The sequence below is a fragment of the Geotrypetes seraphini genome, chromosome 2 (genome assembly GCF_902459505.1).
Source record: "Geotrypetes seraphini chromosome 2, aGeoSer1.1, whole genome shotgun sequence".
Taxonomy (NCBI): Eukaryota; Metazoa; Chordata; class Amphibia; order Gymnophiona; family Dermophiidae; genus Geotrypetes; species Geotrypetes seraphini.
In genome coordinates, this window is record NC_047085.1 from 430,242,817 (window position 1) to 430,259,502 (window position 16,686).

The 16,686-nt window shown below is 44.6% G+C and overlaps 1 protein-coding gene across 4 annotated transcripts in view; it reads left to right on the top strand.

The window, feature by feature from the left end:
• PTER (phosphotriesterase related) overlaps positions 1–16,686 on the top strand; it is a 118,435-nt gene that overhangs the window by 100,012 nt on the left and 1,737 nt on the right. The gene's annotated exons all lie outside the window — the stretch shown is intronic.

Consider the following 16,686-nt stretch of genomic DNA (forward strand, 5'->3'; position numbering starts at 1 on the left):
CTGTACAACGGCATTATGACTTCAGGCTTTCGGCTGACGAAACTTCTATTGATACAACCCAATATCTGCCTTGCCTTAGATGAAGCCTTCTCCACTTGATTGGCAGTTTTCATGTCTGCACTGATGATTACTCCTAAATCTCGTTCTGCTGAAGTCCTAGTTAAAGTTTCTCCGTTCAAGAAGTACGTCCTGCATGGATTTCCGCTTCCGAGGTGCATGACCTTACATTTCTTAGCATTGAAGCCTAGCTGCCAGGTTGAGGACCAACTTTCCAATGTAAGCAGGTCCTGCGCCATATAATTCTGTAAACTGCATTCACTTACTATATTACATAGTTTGGCGTCATCGGCGAATAGTGTTATTTTACCTTGAAGCCCTTGAGTCAGATCCCCTATGAATATGTTGAAAAGGAGTGGACCCAGGACCAAGCCCTGCGACACTCCACTGGTCACCTCCGATGTTTTAGAGAGGGTACCATTAACCACCACCCTCTGAAGTCTGCCACTCAGCCAATCATTGACCCATGCAGTTAGTGTCTCTCCTAACCCCATCGATTCCATCTTGCTTAGCAGCCTGCGGTGTGGGACACTGTCAAAAGCTTTACTGAAGTCCAGGTACACAACGTCCAAAGACTCTCCCAAGTCCAACTTTCTTGTTACCCAGTCAAAGAAGCTGATGAGATTGGATTGGCAGGACCTACCCTTGGTGAATCCATGCTGACTGGGATCCCGAAGATTCCCTTCATTCAAGATCGTGTCCAATTTGCTTTTAATTAGTGTTTCCATGAGTTTGCACACTATTGATGTGAGACTCACCGGTCTATAATTTGCAGCCTCTGCCCTGCAACCCTTTTTATGCAGAGGAACGACATTAGCTAATTTCCAGTCCAGGGGAACTTTCCCCTTACTTAGGGAGAGATTGAATAGCTCAGCCAACGGTTTCGCCAGGACATCGCTCAATTCTCTGAGCACTCTTGGGTGCAAATTGTCTGGTCCCATGGCTTTGTTCACCTTGAGTCTTGCCAGCTCACTGTAAACTTCACCTGGTGTGAACTCAAAATTCTGAAACGGGTCTTCTGTGCTTTGTGTTGCCTTCAACTGCGGACCTGTCCCGGTGCCTCACAGGTGAAGACTGAGCAGAAGTATTCATTCAGTAGTTTGGCTTTATCGGAATCTGCTTTCACGTAACTTCCGTCCGGTCTTCTAAGGCGTACTATCCCGCCTGTGTTCCTTTTTCTGTCACTGATATACCTGAAGAAGGATTTGTCCCCCTTTTTAATGTTTTTTGCCAGAATTTCTTCCACTCAAAGTTTTGCCTCCCTAACTGCCATTTTGACCGCTGTAGACCTGGTCCTATATTCTACTTTTGCCTCTCTTTTCTCCGTGCGCTTGTAGGAGAGAAACGCTTTTTTCTTCTTCTTAATGAGGTGCGAGATCTCCGCGGTGAACCATTGGGGTTTATTGTTTCTTTGTTGTTTATTTACTGATTTTATGAAGTAGCTAGTTGCTTCATGTATGGTTGATTTCAGTGTTAACCACTTAGCTTCTACATCATCGGTCTCCGCTTGGTCCTGCAGCGTCTGATGGACGAAATCTCCCATGCGTGCGAAGTCTGTGCCCCGGAAATTGAGTACCTTTGTTATCGTGTTTGATCTAGGGAAGCCTTTCCTAAGGTTGAACCATACTATGTTGTGGTCGCTGGAGGCTAGCGTATCTCCTACTGAGACCTCTGAGACGCTTTCCCCGTTGGTGAGTACCAGGTCGAGGATCGCCTGGGCCCTAGTGGGCTCCGTTACCATTTGTTTGAGACGTGCTCCCTTTATGGAGGTTAAGAGCCTCCTGCTACTGCTGGTTGACGCTGAAAATGAGTTCCAGTCTGCATCAGACATATTGAAGTCCCCTAGCAGTACAGCTTCTCCTCGTAGAGTGATATTCTCTATGTCTTCAATTAATTCTGCGTCCATGTCTTCCAGTTGTCTTGGGGGTCTGTATACCACACCTAGATACAGGCATTTTTCTCTGCCTCTTGCCAGGTTTACCCAGAGGGACTCCCCGGTGTACTTGACATCTGTGATCCTGGTGGTTTTGATGTCCTCTTTAATGTATAGAGCTACCCCCCCCTCCTAACCTGCCCTCTCTGTCCTGACGAAGTAGATTGTAGCCCGGTATAGCCATATCCCACCCATGTGAGTCCGTGAACCAAGTTTCAGATATTGCCACCACATCTAGGTCGGCATTCCTTATTTCAGCCTCCAATTCTAGAATTTTGTTACCTAAACTGTGTGCATTGACATACATGGCCCTCCATATCTTGTTTTTGCTAAGTCCCTGTGAGGCGTATCCTACCCGAGTCGGTGTGACTCCCAAAGAACTGTTTGCAATGTGGGTACTTACCTTGGACATGGAAGCGGAGTTTCGACTCACCTCATCAGGATAATTCCTTTCTGCACTAATATGTGAATGGGTACCCTCCCCCGACTTACCTAGTTTAAAGCCCTGTGAAGCAGGCGGGCTAGTCGGTGTCCAAAGACGTTCTTACCCCTACTGGTCAGATGGAGTCCGTCTGGTCCCTGAAGTCCTTGTAGCGCTTCCCCATGGTTTAGGAATCCGAAGTTCATATCCTGGCACCATCCCTGTAGCCACTCGTTCGTCCTCAGGATACGTTCATCTCTGGCTCTTCCCTTGCCTCTAACTGGGAGGATCGATGAGAAAACCACCTGCGCTCCTGTCTGCTTCAGCCTCTCACCCAGTGCTCCAAAGTCTCTGGTGATGGTCTCCAGTGTGTTCCTGGCAATGTCGTTGGTTCCACATAGGAACCTATGTTCCACATAGGAACATAGGTTCCACATAGGTTCCACATAGGAACCTATGTGGAACCAACGACACTGCCAGGAACACACCGGAGACCATCACTAGAGACTTTGGAGCACTGGGTGAGAGGCTGAAGCAGACAGGAGCGCAGGTGGTTTTTCTCATCGATCCTTCCAGTTAGAGGCAAGGGAAGAGCCAGAGATGAACGTATCCTGAGGACGAACGAGTTAGGTCCAGGGAGGAGTGTGAGGACCTGCAAAGGGGCCTGGACAACCTGGAAGACTGGGCAAACAAATGGCAAATGCGCTTTAACGTGGAAAAATGCAAGGTCATGCATATAGGGAAAAAGAACCCGTTGTTCAACTACAAATTGGGGGGGGGGGGGGCATTGCTGGGAGACAGCAGACTTGAGAGAGACTTGGGTGTGCTGGTGGATGCATCACTGAAGCCATTTGCACAGTGCGCAGCAGCCTCTTAAAAAGCCAACAGGATGCTGGGCATCATAAAGAGGGCATAACAACCAGGAAGCGGGAAGTCATCATGCCATTGTATCGAGCGATGGTGCGTCCACATCTGGAATACTGCGTTCAGTATTGGTCGCCGCACCTCAAGAAGGACATGGCGGTACTTGAGAGAGTCCAAAGGAGAGCAATGAAACTGGTAAGAGGGCTGGAACACTGCCCATATGCCAAGAGGTTGGATAGGCTGGGGCTCTTCTCTCTGGAAAAAAGGAGGCTCAGGGGAGATATGATAGAGACCTTCAAGATCATGAGGGGCATAGAGAGGGTGGATAGGGACAGATTCTTCAGACTGAAGAGGACAACAGATACGAGGGGGCATTCGGAGAAACTGAAGGGAGATAGGTTCAAAACAAATGCAAGGAAGTTTTTTTTCACCCAAAGGGTCGTGGACACTTGGAATGCGCTACCGGAGGAAGTGATCAGGCAGAGTACGGTACAGGGATTCAAACAGGGATTGGACGGATTCCTGAGGGATAAAGGGATCGTGGGATACTGAGAGAGGTGCTGGGATGTAACACAAGTATAGAAAGCTAACCAGGTAATAAGTATAGAAACCCAACCAGGACGTGCATGTGCAAGACCGGAGGGTTAGGACTTCGATGGGAAGATAGGACTTCAATGAGAAACCAAGGTGGCAAGGGGGCCCCTTCTGGTGATTCAGACAGGTCGTGACCTGTTTGGGCCGCCGCGGGAGCGGACTGCTGGGCAGGATGGACCTGTGGTCTGACCCGGCGGAGGCACTGCTTATGTTCTTATGTTCTTATGTTATGTTGAACGCTTTCCCAATATGGTTAACTGTGAGGTCCCGTGATGCGTGCTGGCGCAGTTCTAGTGTGGCATATTGTTCTGAGCTGGGTAAGCACAACCTAGTGGTTGGTTAGGCCATGATATGAGTCATTCTGTTCTTTTGACAAAATTAGTGAAAAGCAAGCTTCTTAATTCAGCCTAGATGTTTTTTGGGAAAGCCAACACTGACAGAGCCAGGAATATCTCTTTGTTGATTTATTTCGCACTTCAGCTTTATTTGATATGCTGCAAATCAAGGAATATCTAAGCCGTTTGGAATATACGTAAATAAAGAAATGAAGGAAGAAGAGTAGGTAACACACAAGGAGGCCTGCAAACAGTTAAATCAAATACATGTTCAATAAATGGTATGCAACATTTACAATAAGACAAAACGGGGGTGGAGCAGGAGGTGGTAGAGGGTGAAACTAGCAAAGAGTTGCTGAGGATCTCAGCTGCAAGACAAAGAGATAGAACTAATGTTCAGAAGGAAAAACCTGTATACAGTAATAGATTTATCTATTTCTATACCATTCTCCCCAGGGAGCTAAGAATGGTTTATATGAATTTATTCAGGTACTCAAGCATTTTTTCCTGTCTGTCCTGGTGGGCTCTATCTAATGTACCTGGGGCAATGGGGGGAAATTAAGTTACTTTCCCAGGTCATTTTGAACCTACAATCTCAGGGTACTGAGGCTGTAGCTTTAATCACTGTGCCACACTCTTTTAAAGCAGTTTCAAATTTCACAAGGATGTGTCTAGTTGAAGGTATTTGGATGTGCATACAATATGGATGTTTAAGGTGCCAGTTATAGAAGCTCTGTTGGTGTTTTGAACATCTGAAAACTAGCATTTATTTTTATTTAGTTAGTTTGATAGCCCATCCTCCCAGGACAGCTCAGAACGGGTTACAAGAACTCAGAATATGGACATCTAAAATTGCTGTACATCCTTACAGTAAGGCGTTATGGTCTGGACATGTTTTGGGTGGGATTCCGTTGTTCAGCAGTCCTCCACGAGTTTATATTGTCTGACCACAAAGTTTTTCAATTTTCAATAATACTGTTCTACCAAGGACCTTTCTGGAATATATGGTTTTGTCTGAGTGAAGGAGTGTAAGCAGTTTGGACCCCTGATGCAGGCGATCTGTGCCGAAACATGGTCTGTGTCAGGTCTTTTAATAAAGTGTACTCTGTCATTACTTTGAATCCCGATTTTGGCTTTTCGTTAGACTCTGAGCACAAACATTAAGGTAGTCAATAAAGATACAATGTCTAAATCAAATGACAGGGAGGCAATCAAATAGAGGGTTTAGTGAATCAATAAGAGCACCTTAAACTGTACCCTGCATTTAACAGGTAACACTGGAGTCACATGCAAAAAATTTCAAACCCCCCAAAATCAATCTGAGAACTGCAGAATTCTGTACCACTTGCAAGGCTGTACATCTGGCTGATAAAATCCCCTTTTACCGTAATTAGAACCAAACTCTGAATTACAGTTCTAAAATTGCTTCCACTCAACATAGGCTTCAGTTTACTCAATAAATGAAGCTGAAAAGCAAAGACTTAGCAACCCATGTTATCTGGTGCTATAAATCACACATGGAAATGTGGGCACGTGTCCAATCTCCGTAGGGAATTTAAATGCATAACAATCGAATTAGCACCCATAATTAGGTGCTATTTGGCATCAAATTTACAGTACTCACATATTTTTAGGTGCTAGGATCTATGCATAAATTATATGAGCAGATCCAATAAGAAGCACAGCATGGGCATGGAATGGGCATGAGCAGATCAGGGGCATTCCTGGTGTTTATGCACAGTTCTACAGAATAAGGAAAATCTGTGTGCAATTTAGGTTTTACTCGGTATAAATGCTCCTGCCTAAAATTGTGCACGGATTCTAATGTTAAGGGCTATGATATAAACGGTGGCCAACTTTGAGTGCCATTTCCAGAATAGCACTTACGCTGGGTTTTACTAAGCAGCGTAAGAGCAGGCCAGTGAGGTAAGTGCGTTATGGTCTGGACATGTAAATGCTCAGGAATTCAGTGAGCATTTACCAAAAGGAGCCCTTAGTGTGAAATGTTATCGATGCTGATGTTTCAGCACCATATATTGATTCCAGCCCTCTATGTGCACTAAGCAGGTAGTACTTAGTAATGTAGCTATACTAACTGGTTAACGCAGGAATGTCCACTTCCTGTCCCTGACATGCCTGTGGAAGAATAAGGGGTTATCTTCTGCTAATGCTACCATTCCACCTCCGTACAGCAGGGGCTGATAGCCCAAGACAGAGCAGACTACATGTCCCAGAATGCACTGGGCTCTACAGCTCAGTGCTGAGCCACTATAGCAAGGGAACCCTGCTGAGTCAGGGAGCAGACCTCAGCCAGGAGGTGGTTATCTACCACAGATGAGAATCAATGGGAGAGGTCTTTGGAGGAGAAAGGGACTCTCAAGTAGAGAATGACACGGGGAAAAAAAATCTGTCCCCGTCACTGCCCCATCACCAGACCACAATCCCCTTCACCGCCCCTTCCCCGCCGTCCCCTTCACTGCCCTATCCCCGCAGCATCCATCCTTCCCTCTCGCCACCTCACTGCCCTTCAGCAGCCCAAGAATCTCCCTCCCTCCCCCTTACCTTCACAATGTAAAGAAACTTAAGGGAGGGAAGGCATGCAGTCCCTTCCCTCTCTCCTTCCGGCCAAATCTAACTCCCTCCCTCCCCCTTACCTTCGCAGCACTTTAGAAAAGAAACTGATGCCAGCGAAGCCTGCCTCTGCCGCCCTGCAGTCATATGTGGGCGGAAGCTTCTCCTCTGACAATTGCCATTTTATATAAACACAAATAAAACAGAGCAAGGTTAAACAAAACCCATCTCCCCTCCTTTTCACAAATATCCCCTTCACTATTGTGAAAACTAAACAAACCAAATTACAAAATCAAGCTAACAGAATACTTTAGTTACACATGGCAAGAATAATGTTAAGGGAGTGCAACTACGGCAACTGCCCCCTGGTCAGAGAGAGAGCCCTAAGCCAGCTGGAAGCTAAAGAAGCACAGCCTGGACTTTGAGGTCCCCAGTTATGTCTAATACCAGCTCTAGCAGGATACATATTTCAAATCTGAAATATTCTAATCACAAAATATAAAATAAATTTATTTTTTCCTTTTTGTTGTCTGGTAATTTTATTCTTTAAATCACATTGGTCTCAGGCTTTGATTTTAGGTTCCTTCTGTCTTCATCGTGGCATGGCTGGCTCCTGAAGGTAAAATAGGGGCAAGAGGAGCTGGGCACGAGTCTGACACGGGCGCAATTTTTTTTTACCACAGGAGTAAGACTTTTCACCACTCCCACAGGGCAGTAAAAGGTCTTGTTTCCATTCCCGTGGGGTGAAAGGTCTTGTTCCCATTCCTGCAGTAATCCAGTTGCAAATGTCTCCATTCCTGCGGATTTACTGAGGTGACCAGCGGTTTACCGCGGTAAACAGTCCCCGTGTCATTCTCTACTTTCAAGATTTCCCCTAGATGTGGCTGAGGCAGTAGCCCTGCGGGAGCTGACAGCACTTAAAAGAGAGAAAATTGGACTGTACCAGGTGAAACAGTTGTTGGTAGCTTGGCTGAGGCAAGACAAACTACTTATTCTGAAAACTGTGACTTACTGTATATTCCTGGGTCTGGCTGAGACTGTTTTGTTGAACTAAGAATAATTTTCTCCCTAGGCTGTGAGGGAACAGAATCAGGGTCTTGTAAATAAATAAAGGTTTTGTGACAGTTAAAAGTGTGTCCAGAGTATGTGTGCACAAAGTTTACCTCCCAAAACCAGAGGAGGGTGAAGCTTCATTCTCTCACAATCTCCCTCAAAAAATATTTTGTAGCTTGCACACAGTTAGCAGTTACCACAGCATATTTGATCATGTGCCATGGCATGCCATTTTAAGTTGCATTAGTACCTAATGCAGCTTAGTAAAAAGGTCCCTAAAGTTCCTGAATATCATTAATGACTACTTCATGGAGCAGCTGGTCCTAGAGCCAACAAGAGGGGCAGCTTCATTAGATCAAAATCTGAATAAAATAAAGGGCATGGTGCAAGTGGTAGTGATGGCAGTGTCACTTAAAAACAGTAAACACAATACAATCAAATGTGACACAATTAGTAAAACTTCTGAACTAACATTTATTTTTAAAAGGGGGGAGACCTCCCCCCCAAAAAAAAAATCCTGTGGAAAATAGAAACTACTAAAAGGAGTAGTTGCAAGGGTTAAATGTTTGCAGGAGGCATGGAGATGGTTTTAAAATACCTTCTTGGAAGATCAGAGAAAATGAATTACACATTTTAAAAGGTCAAGGGAAGATAAACCGACTGCCAGCAGGGTTAACTGGTGAGGTGAAAAGGGCTATTAAAAGAGCATTTTATAAAGATGAGATCCAAATGATGAAAATAGGACAGAACATGAGCGCTGCCAAATTAGATTTGAAACAAGAAGAAATTTAAGTAAGAATTCGGTACTAATGTAAAACTTAAAAAATTGTTTCTAATCTATGGAAACCAAAAATCCTGTGAGGGAGCAACAGAGCCATAGAGCTGATAGAAGTGAAGGTGCCAAAGTGTAGCAACAACAGTACTCCATAAGTTAGGCACATAAATGGGGTCCCACTCATGCTTTGCCCCTACAGTATGTACCCTCCTCTTACAAATAAATAACAAATAAGTTATTTATTTATTATTTATTTCAGTATTTATATACCCCTTATAACCTAAGTTAGGGTTACCAGACGTCTGGATTTATATGGACATGTACTCTTTTTGGAGGGCACTTTATCCGGGTTTTGAAAAGCAGATCACGGCAGGAGGGACATCCGCAGATGGGCGGATGCCCTCTCTACTGACAAGCAGGATGAGGGGATGGGGCTAGAGGCGAAACAGAGCGGGGATGGCATGAGCGTAACAGGGCGGGGATGGATGGAACTGGGCGGGCCTGGGGGGGGCGGATCTATGGGCTCGGATTTTACATACGTAAAATCTGGTAACCCTAACCTAAGTGGTTTACATTCAGGTACTCAAGCATTTGTTCATATCTGTCCTGGTAGGCTCACACTTTATCTAATGCAGTGGTTCCCAACCCTGTCCTGGAGGAACACCAGGCCAATTGGGTTTTCAGGCTAGCCCTAATGAATATGCATGAAGCAAATTTGCATGCCTATCACTTCCATCATATGCAAATCTCTCTCATGCATATTCATTAGGGCTAGCCTGAAAACCCGATTGGCCTGGTATTCCTCCAGGACAGGGTTGGGAATCACTGATCTAATGTACCTGGGACAATGGGGGATTAAGTGACTTGAAACAACCACAGCAATCACAACCCTCACTTATTTGGGTCAAAGACAGGATGGCAAGAGAGCTAGCAAAGCCAATGATCCAGCTTTGGCTCATCTAATTGCCTCCTCTTTAAATGCAGCTTGCTTGTCTGTTGCTGTATTTCTTACTATTCCTTTTCAAAAACAAATACTAAACAACAGCAATTCTTTTTTTACTTATCCTTTTAATGCAGTGTCTCTAACATGGGATTTGAACCCACAACGTCAGGGTGCTGAGGCTGTAGCTCTAACCACAGCGCCAAATATTTGAAGAATAGTATTTTGGAAGCTTAAGGATATAAGAATAGCCTTACTGAGTCAGACCAATCTAGCCTGGTATCCCGTCTTCATGGAGGCCTACCCGAGTCACAAATACCTGCAAAACCTAAACAGTAGCAGCAACTCATGCCACTGATCCAGGGCAAGCAGTGGCTTCCCCCATGTCTGTCTCAACAGCAGTTTGTGGACCTTTCCTCCAGAAACTTGTCCAAACCTTTTTTTAAAACCAGCTACATTAGCCGCTCTTACCACATCCTCTGGCAACGCGTTCCAGCGCTTAACTATTCTCTGAGTGAAAATATATTTCCTCCTATTGCTTTTAAAAGTATTACTCTGTAACTCATCGAATATCCCTTAGTCTCTGTCAATCTTGATGCATATTAGCACTTAAACACATAAATGCTAATATTCTAAACATTTACATTCATAACACATATGTAAATGTTAGCATCTAGTTACAGAATTGTCTCGTACATTCATAACTTTAAATGTCTATCAGACAGTTTTATAAGAGGCCTTTTTTTTGCTAAAGCACAGTAAGATTTTGTACTTGCCATACTTTATTGGCACAAATTAACATGCGGTAAATGCAAAAGATGGATAGTAATTGTTGGAGGCACTGAAATGTTATTTATTGAATGATGAAGATGGTATACAATAGTGTGGATGCAAGTACTGCCTTCTGTTGAGGAACTGTGCTAATTGCAGAAGTGAATATGTAATAATTACTGGGTACTAACTGCAATGTAAAATCTATGTTCATTTTCTTTCCATAACCTACCCAGTTCCTTCTCTCCTAGAGCATGTAGTTAACTTATAATTATTGTGCACTGTCATGTTACCACAAGGAGTATAATGCTCATGTCGTTACAGCATATGAGGGGGTGCTGAAAAGTTCTTAGCCCAATCAAGAAGGGAATGACGTGGAGCCATAAAACTTACAAGGTATTCCATATATTCACCCCTAAGTTCAACACACTTGGCACATCATATCTGAAGTTTCTATAACCCTTCCAAAAAAATACTCTGATGACTAATCACTGAAATACTGCTCCGCTGCTGCAATCACTCTGAAATTACATAAGAACATAAGAATAGCTTCACTGGGTCAGACAAATGGTCCATCAAGCCCAGTAGCCTGTTCCCATGGTGGCCAATCCAGGTTACCAGTACCTGGCCAAAACCCAAGGTGTAGCAATATTCCATGCTACTGATACAGGTCAAGCAGTGGCCTCCAGGAACTTGTCCAAACCTTTCTTAAAACCAAGTATGCTATCCGCTCTTACCACATCTTCTGGAATATGTTCCAGAGCTTAACTATTCTCTGAGTGAAAAAAAAAAAAATCCTCCTATTGGTTTTAAAAGTATTTCCCCGTAACTTCATCGAGTGTCCCCTAAGCTTTGTAATTCTTGACGGAGTGAACAATCAATCCACTTGTACCCGTTCTACTCCACTCAGGATTTTGTAGACTTCAATCATATCTCTCCTCAGCCATCTCTTTTCCAAACTGAAGAGCCCTAACCATCTTAGTCTTTCCTCATACGAGAGGAGTTCCATCCCCTTTACCATCTTGATCGCTCTTCTTTGAACCTTTTCTAGCGCCACTTTATCTTTTTTGAGATAAGGAGACCAGAATTGAACGCAATACTCCAGATGAGGTCACACCATGGAGCGATACAGGGACATTATAACATTCTTAGTCTTATTAACCATCCATTTTCTAATAATTTATAGCATCCTATTTGTTTTTTTGGCCGCCGCTACACATTGGGCGGAAGATTTCATTGTATTGTCTATGATGACACCCAGATCCTTTTCTTGGGCGCTAATCCTCAAGGTGGACCTTAGCATCCAGTAACTGTGATTTAGGTTACTCTTTCCAATGTGCATCACTTTGCATTTCTCCACATTAAATTTCATCTGCCATTCGGACGCCCAGTCTTCCAATTTCCTAAGGTCCGCCTGCAATTTTTCACAATCGGCATGTGTTTTAACAACTTTGAACAGTTTAGTGTCATCTGCAAATTTAATCACCTCACTCGCCGTTCCAATTTCCAGATCATTTATAAATAAGTTAAATAGCACCAGTCCCAGTACAGACCCCTGCAGCACTCCACTGTTTACTCTCCTCCATTGAGAAAAATGACCACTATCTGATAACCAATTCCTAATCCACAACTGAACGTTGCCACTTATCCCATGACACTTTAATTTTCTCAGGAGCCTCTCTTTTTAAGGTTTGGAAACAGAAAATAGTCAGAAGGATCAAGATTTGGTGAATAGGGTAGTTGGTCTATACACTGAATCCCCAACTGCATCAAAACATCCATGATTTTGCCAGCCTTGTCAGTAGGTGCATTGTCTTGCAAAAAGAGAACACTTTTCCGCAGCATCCCTTTCCTTTTCTCTTTCAATGCCTCCTTTAATTGGCATAGCAAGTCACAGTAGTATTCTTCATTAACTGTTTGGCTCCTTGGAAGATAGTCATTACAGTACCTTCCTGATCCCAAATCACTGTGGCCATGACCTTTCCTACTGACTTTTGGGTCTTGAATTTCCTTGGCCTTGGAGAACCAAGAGTGCAACCATTTCATGGACTGTTGTTTTGTCTCAGGATCATAGTGGTATAACCATGTTTCATCAGCAGTAACCATTGTTCAAAAATGCTGGCACCAGCTCGCTGAAAATGCTGCAAAATCAACTTGGAAGTGTCCACTTGATGTTGTTTCTCATTAGCATTCAAACATTTGGGCACCCACTTGACTGACAACTTCTGCGTACTTAGTTACTCATGGATTATACACCCTACACATTCCTTGGTTATCTGTAGTGTCTCAGCAATTGTTTTAGCTGATATTTGTTGATCTGCCAAAATCAGGTCATGGACATGACAACAATTTCAAGAGCTGACACTATTTGAGGCCTCCAAGACCTTGCTACATCTTTAGTCACGAAATCTCCACACTGAAAGTTTGCACACCACTTCTTCACTGTGAAGTATGATGAGCATTTGTCACTCAATGTTTGCAACATACATTCATGGATTTCCTTTGGCATTTTCTTCTATGGGAATAGGAATTTCGCAGTTCCACATTTGAAAATTCCACACTTTTCTTTGACACGGTTCAATCAATGATCTGAAACAATGTCAAAACATGGCATTAAAATTCTGAAAATTGGCACCTTGCAACACTCTTACAGCTACAGTGGGAAAATAACGCTCAGAATAGTGCTGCATGCATCTGGTAGTGCTATAAAAATAATAAATAGTAGTAGTAGTAAATTTTAGGAAGTTAGTTGGGCTGAGAAATTTTCAGCACTCTCTCATAGAGTAATTTGTGCATTAAAAGGCTAATTCTATAAAGTCTTCCTAAAGTTAGGCACCTACCTCGGTGCATCTAGCCAATATAGGGGCCTAACTTAATAAGCTTAATCAGCACCAATAATTGGCACTTAATACCTAATAATTAACATTAATTGAAATTAATTGACAGGTACCTAACTTAGGCCCAGATTCACTAAAGATAGTGATTCAATTGCTGATGGCTGATTCTCTGACCGATTTTCAAACAGCAATTGATTCATTATCAAGTTTGTATGCAAACTCACTGATTCAATTGATTGAGTCAGTGAAGAGCCCTGACAGTAGTGATAGGAGAAACAGCCTCCTGTCACTGCTGTCAGGGCTTCTGCTTTTTTTTTTTTTATGGGACAGATGTTCTACGTGACTTAAATGCGCACCAGATGGCCCATTAAAAAAAGCTCCTCCCTAAGGAAGTCCCTGATTGGCTCAGGCACCTCAGGCCCCTCCCAAGGGAGAAGCCCAAGGCACCTGAGCCAATCAGGGCCTTAGGCCCCTCCCCATGCATCACATGGACAACCCTCCTGCTCCCAACTTAAAGGTATAGGGGCAACAGCAGGGGGGACGATGGCATGGGGGCCTGATGGCAAGAGGGAGTGGGCATCCATCCTGCCATATTTAAGTTCTGTGGGAAGAGGGGTTCAGTGGGGGTTGGGTGGGCAGATGGAAGGAGGGAATGGACGCCCCTCCTGCCATATCTAAGTTTGGCAGGGGGGGTTGGGGGAAGTTCGACGGGGGAAGTGGGCCGATGGCAGGAGGGAGTGGGCATCCCTTATGCTATATTTAAGAGCAGCGGTGGACGTCTGGCGACAGGTGGGATTGGGCTTCTCTCCTGCCATATTTGCATGGGGGGAGCATTGGGGGGAGTGTTAGGTGTCACGTAGAGAATGACACGGGGAAAAAATTTGTCTCTGTCACCATCCCCACGAACTCGTACCCGCGAGCTTGGTCCTCATCCTGTCCCCGCGAGCTTGGTCCTCATCACCGTCCCATCCTTGCGAGCTCAGTCCCCGTCACCGTCCCATCCCCGCGAGTTCAGTTCCTGCCCTGTCTCCACAAACCATCTGATCCCATCCACACAAGCCTTGAATAGTTTTATACTGAACTCATTTTATTAAAGTATAAAAAGAAACAATATTCTGTACAATTGTCATTTTATAAATCAAAGTTCAGGCTGCTGAACTAGAGAAAGAGATGTTGAGCTGGCAGGGCTTTGTTTATAAATGTTTATCAACACAACTAATACATTACTTTATACTAAAGAAAAAAAAAAAAAATTCTGCCTTTGTCTTCTGCCTTTGTCTGGTTTCTGCTTCCCTCATCTTCTCCTCATTCAATTCACACCATCCATGTATCTCTCCCTTCCATCTCTCCCTCCACCCCACCCCCCAATTGGTCTGGCACCCATGTTCTTCCCTCCGCTCCCCCCATAGTCTGACATCTCTCTCTTCCCCATTTCCCTCCAGCGTCTTCTTCCCACTCCCCACTTCTGTTCCCAATTTCCCTTCAGTGTCTTCAGCCCATTCTCTCTTACCCATTTCCCTTCAGTGTTTTATCCCCACTCTCCGCTTCTTTTGCCCATTTCCATTCAATGTTTTTAGCCCATTCTCTCTTCCCCATTTCCCTTCAGCGTCTGTTCCGCTCACCCCCCTCTCTCTCCACTTCCCTTCAGTGTGAGCAGTCCAGCAGCCCTCCCCCCGATCGCCAGAGATCCTCTCTCCCTCCTGATTGCCAGAGATCCTCCCTCCCGATAGCCAAAGTCATCTCCGAGTCATCCGAGGGCATCTCCCTCCCTTCCTTCTTTCCCCTCACCTTACCATGGCATTTGGGGGGAGGATTTCATCTCCCAGCTGCCCGAGTCGGCTTTCATCAAGTCGCTGCTGAAACTGCTCCTCCTCTGCTCCTCTTTCTGGTTGCATCAGAGAAGTTTCAGTAGCCACATGTGACCTGATGAAAGCTTGCTCGGGTGGCTGGGAGACAAAAAACACACACAAAATCACCACAGTAAGGGGAGAGAGGGAAGGGAGGGAGGGAGATACCCAATCGATGACCGCGCGTGTTCCTGACCTTAACTGCGGAGACAAGGCCATTCACCGTTCCAAGGGATGGTGAATGGCCTTGTTCCCGTACCCACGGCAATGACGACTTTTTCTCCCACTGTTTTCTCCCACTGTTTCAGCGACGGCGACTGTTTCTTCCACCGTGTCATTCTCTAGTGTCATGGCAATTTTTGGAGAGGGGGGTGACGCGATTGCCGATGAGTTGGGGAGGGCCGCTGCCTGGCTGGCCTGGAACTTCCTTTCCGACGGCAGAATTGACATCGGAGGTCAAGGTTTGTGGGTCTGGCGCTAGTGCGCCAGGCCTGACTCGGGGAAGCATGGAGAAATCAGCATTGTGGCTTGGTGGGTGAGGGGCACGGAGAGAGAAATAATTGGGGAAGTGGAAAAATCAGCACGATGGCTTGGAGGGACAGGAGGAGAGAGAAAGAAAGACAGGCAGGCAGGGGGAAAGAGAAAGAAAGGCAGGGGGAGAAAGAAAGTCAGAAATAAAGAGGGGGCAGGGGGAAAGCGAAAGGAAGAGAGACAGAAAGAAAGAAAGGCAGAAAGAAAGAAATATTGGATTTACAGTCAGAAGAAGGAAATGCAACCAGAAACTCATTAAATCACCAGCCAAAAAGGTAGGAAAAATGATTTTATTTTCAATTAGGGATCAAAAGGTGTCTGTTTTGAGAATTTATATCTGCTGTCTATATTTTGTACTATTGCCCCCTTTTACTAAACTGCGATAGTGTTTTTTAGCGCAGGGAGCCTATGAGTGTTGGGAGCTGCGAGGGGCATTCAGCACAGCTCCCTGCGCTAAAAATCACTATCGCAATTTAGTAAAATGGGAGAGGAATATTTATCTATTTTTGTATAGTTGTTACTCAGGAGATATTGCATATTTTAAAGTCATCTGCTTTGACCTCTGAAAAAAAACCTGAATACAAATGATAATTAACATTTTCTCTGCGTACAATGTGCTTTGTGTTTTTTAAAATTTTATTGTTGGTAGATCATTTTGACTTGGTCATTTTAAAAGTAGCTCGCAAGCCAAAAAAGTATGGGCACCCTTGGTGTAGAGGTAATGGAGGAAGAGATTTGGCATGGAGCTGGAGAGGGGTGATAGAAGCAGAAATGTTGGACATGGGGCTGGTGGGCAGAGGCAAAAGATGCTGCACACTGTCTGGGGGATAAGAGAGGAAGAAATATTGGATGTGGCAGTAGAGGGGGTGGGAGAGAGGCACCCTAAATCCCTCTCTGCCTCTTTCTTTCCCCACTCCCTCTGCAGCAAGGGAAGGCATGAGAGAGAGAGGAAGACGTTGCACATGGGGGTGGAGAGAGGAAAAAGAATGGTGGGGAGGGGAAAAAGAGTGCACTTTGTGTAGTTTAATTTTGTGGTTACCATTGTGAATTATACGATTATATTGTGTATATATGAAAAATTAATGGAAGAAAAGGCATTTACAATTAGTACTATTATGGGGGCAGGGTCTGGGACGGAGCTTGGACAGGTCTGGGGC